The 4,290-nt window shown below is 46.2% G+C and overlaps 1 non-coding gene across 1 annotated transcript; it reads left to right on the forward strand.

The window, feature by feature from the left end:
• The first annotated feature begins 2,204 nt into the window (after positions 1-2,204).
• LOC111527686 lies at positions 2,205-2,315 on the forward strand. The gene has a single exon (XR_002726742.1). It is a non-coding gene; the product is annotated as a U6 spliceosomal RNA (small nuclear RNA).
• The last annotated feature ends 1,975 nt before the right edge of the window (positions 2,316-4,290 follow it).

The raw sequence follows: 4,290 nt of genomic DNA on the forward strand, positions 1-4,290 counted from the left end.
TTTTTTTGAGACGGAGTCGCGCTCTGTTGCTCAGGCTGGAGTGCAGTGGCCGGATCTCAGCTCACTGCAAGCTCCACCTCCCGGGTTCAGGCCATTCTCCTGCCTCAGCCTCCCGCTAGCTGGGACTACAGGCACCCGCCACCTCGCCCGGCTAGTTTTTTGTATTTTTTAGTAGAGACGGGGTTTCACCGTGTTAGCCAGGATGGTCTCGATCTCCTGACCTCGTGATCCGCCCGTCTCCAGATGCCTTTCTCTATCTCAACTGCCAAGAGGCCTTCTTTCCTCTTATATCAATCCTCCTCAGTCACACACCCTTCATGGGTGTCAGGCTGGGGGACGATCAGGTCTTTCCCTTCCCAGGAGGCCATATTTCACACTATTACATGCAGAGAAACCTTGGACAATACCTAGCTTTCCTAGGCAGAGGTCCCTGCGACCTTCCACAGTATGTGTGTCCCTGGGTACTTGAGATTAAGAGAATGGTGATGACTTCTCACAAGCATACTGCCTTCATCCTGCACAGCCCTAAATCCATCAAACCTTGAGTCACCACAGCACATGTCTCTTGCAAGGACAGGGTTAGGGTAGGGTCACAGATTAACAGTATCTCAAATACAGAGCAAAATGGAGTCTCTTATGTCTACTGCTTTCTATATAGACACAGTAACAGTCTGGTCTCTCTTTCTTTTCCCCACAAATAAATGAAAATAAAAACTGATTCTGAGTAGGCCCAGAAATTGAATTTGGCAGACAAAGATTTTAAAGCACATATTATAAATATGCTCAAGGAATTAAATAAAAACATTAAACAATGACTCAATAAATACAGAATCTCAATAGAGAAATAGAAGCTATAAAAAAGAATCAAACAGAAATTCTAGAATTGGCCGGGCGCGGTGGCTCAAGCCTGTAATCCCAGCACTTTGGGAGGCCGAGACGGGCGAATCATGAGGTCAGGAGATCGAGACCATCCTGGCTAACACGGTGAAACCCCGTCTCTACTAAAAAATACAAAAAACTAGCCGGGCGTGGTGGCGGGCGCCTGTAGTCCCAGCTACTCAGGAGGCTGAGGCAGGAGAATGGCGTGAACCCGGGAGGCCGAGCTTGCAGTGAGCTGAGATCCGGCCACTGCACTCCAGCCTGGGCGACAGAGCAAGACTCCGTCTCAAAAAAAAAAAAAAAAAAAAAAAAGAAATTCTAGAATTATAAAGCATAATAACTGAAATGAAAATTTTACTAAATGAACCTGACAGCAGATTTAAGATGGCAGAGGAAAAAATTAATAAATTTGAAGATAGAAGAGTAATAATAATCTAGTCTGAATGATAGAGAAAAAAATGATTGAAGGAAAGTGAAAAGCTGGGTAGAGTAGCTCACACCTGTAATCCCAGCACTTTGGGAGGCTAAGGCAGATGGATTGCTTGAGCCCAGGAATTCAAGACCAGCCTGGGCAACACGATGAAGCCCTATCTCTACAAAACTTACAAAAGTAAGCTGGATATCGTGGTGTGCCCCTGTAGTCCCAACTACTTGGGAGGCTGAGGCAGAAGAATTGCTTGAGCCTGGGCGGTCAAGGCTGCAGTGACCATGTCGCTGCACTCCAGGCTAGGTGACAAAACAAGACTGTCTCAAAAAAAGAAACAAAAAAACCAAAACACACACACACACACACAAAAACAAAACAAAACAAAAGCCTCAGAGGCCAGTGGTACATCAAGCATGTTGATATACATGTAATACATGTCCAGAAGAGAGGAGACAAAGGGTCAGAAAAAAGTAGTTGAAAAAATAATAGCCAAAGGCCAGGTGTAGTGGCTCACACCTGTGAGTACTTGTGAGTCCCAGTACTTTAGAAGGCCAAGGCAGGCACATCACGAGGTCAAGAGATTGAGACCATCCTGGCCAACATGGTGAAACCCCATCTTTACTGAAAATACAAAAATTAGCCAGGTGTAGTGGTGGGGGCCTGTAGTCCCAGCTACTCGGGAGGCTGAGGCAGGAGAATCGCTTGAACCCAGGAGGCGGAGATTGCAGTGAAGTGAGATCTCCACTGAACTCCAGCCTGGTGACAGAGTGAGACTCCATCTCAAAAAACAAAACAAAAATAATAATAATAGCCAAACATTTTTCAAATTTGATGAAAAACATTACAGATCTAAGAATCTCAATAAACCTCAAATACCTAGACACATCATGGTCAACTTGTTTAAAGACAATTGGCTACCACATATACTAAAATTTGAACAACTCAGAGAAGATTAGTCAGGCTCCTGTACAAGAATGGCATGCAAATTTGTGAAGTATTCCATATTTTTACATGTAAGTAAAAGAAAAAATGAAAGCAAATGTACTCTATATATAGAGTAATACTACTGTGTTAAGTACACAGATGAATATTTAAAAAGTCCGAGCATGGAAGAATGAATTTAAAAATAAGTGATTACAATAAAAAAGACAAAAATATATTTAAAGCAACAAGAAAAAAAGACTCATCAAATACGGGGGAAGAAGTACATAATTAATGGCAGACTTCTCATCAGAAACAATAGAGACCAGGAGGCAATGGAATGAGATTTTTTTTTTTTTTTGAGACGGAGTCTCGCTCTGTGGCCCAGGCTGGAGTGCAGTGGCCGGATCTCAGCTCACTGCAAGCTCAGCCTCCTGGGTTCCCGCCATTCTCCTGCCTCAGCCTCCCGAGTAGCTGGGACTACAGGTGCCCGCCACCTCGCCCGGCTAGTTTTTTGTATTGTTAGTAGGGACAGGGTTTCACCGTGTTAGCCAGGATGGTCTCAATCTCCTGACCTCGTGATCCGCCTGTCTCGGCCTCCCAAAGTGCTGGGATTACAGGCTTGAGCCACTGTGCCCGGCCAGGAATGAGATATTTTAAGAGCTGAAAGAAAATTACGGCCATGTGTGGTGGCTCATGCCTGTAATCTCAGCACTTTGGGAAGCCAAGGCAGGTGGATCACTTGAGCCCAGGAGTTTGAGACTAGCCTAGACAACATGGCAAGGCACCATCCCTACATAAAATTTAAAAAAAATTAGCCAGTTGTTCCAGCCTGGCCAATATAGCAAAACCCTCACTGTAATAAAAACACACACAAAAAATTAGCCGGGTGTGGTGGCTAACACCGGTAATCCCAGCACTTTGGGAGGCTGAGCTGGGTGGATCACTTGAAGTCAGGAGTCTGAGACCAGCCAGGCCAACATGGCAAAACCCTGTCTCTACTAAAAATACAAAAAATTAGCTGGGTGTGGTGGCAGGCACCTGTAATGCCAGCTACTTGGGAGGCTGAGGCAGGAGAATCACTTGAAGCTGGGAGGCGGAGGTTGCAGTAAGCCAAGATCACGCCACTGCACTCCAACCGGGGTGACAGAGTCAAAATAAATAAAAAGGCCGGGCATGGTAGCTCACACCTGTAATCCCAGCACTTTGGGAGGTTGAAGTGGGCAGATCACAAAGTCAGGAGATCGAGACCATCCTGGCTAACACTGTGAAACCCTGTCACTACTAAAAATAAAAAAAAATTAGCTGGGCGTGGTAGCAGGCACCTGTTGTCCCATCTACTTGGGAGGCTGAGGCAGGAGAATGGCATGAACCCGGGAGGTTGAGCTTGCAATGAGCTAAGATCACGCCACTGCACTCGAGCCTGGGTAACAGAGGTGAAGGGGTGGCCTGCCCCTCCACACCTGTGGGCGTTTCTCGTTAGGTGGAACAAGAGACTTGAGAAATGAGACACAGAGACAAAGTACAGAGAAAGAAAAAGTAGGCCCAGGGGACCGGTGCTCAGCATACAGCAGACCCGCGCCAGCACCGGTCTCTGAATTCCCTCAGTATTTATTGATCATTATCTTTACCATCTTAGAAAAAGGGAAGTGGGCCAGGTGCAGTGGCTCAAGCCTGTAATCCCAGCACTTTGGGAGGCCTAGATGGGCGGATCACGAGGTCAGGAGATCGAGACCATCCTGGCTAACACGGTGAAACCTCATCTCTACTAAAAATGCAAAAAACTAGCCAGGCGAGGTGGCGGGCGCCTGTAGTCCCAGCTACTCGGGAGGCTGAGGCAGGAGAATGGCGTAAACCCGGGAGGCGGAGCTTGCAGTGAGCCGAGATCCAGCCACTGCACCCCAGCCGGGGAAAAAGAAAAACACCCCGTCAAAAAAAAAAAAAAAAAAAAAAAAAAGAAAAAGGGAAGTGGCAGGATAATAGGATCATCATAGAGAGGTCAGCAGTAAGACATACGAATAAAGATCTCTGTGACATGAATATGTTTAAGGAAAAGTGCTGTG

This window comes from Piliocolobus tephrosceles, chromosome 1, assembly GCF_002776525.5.
Source record: "Piliocolobus tephrosceles isolate RC106 chromosome 1, ASM277652v3, whole genome shotgun sequence".
NCBI lineage: Eukaryota > Metazoa > Chordata > Mammalia > Primates > Cercopithecidae > Piliocolobus > Piliocolobus tephrosceles.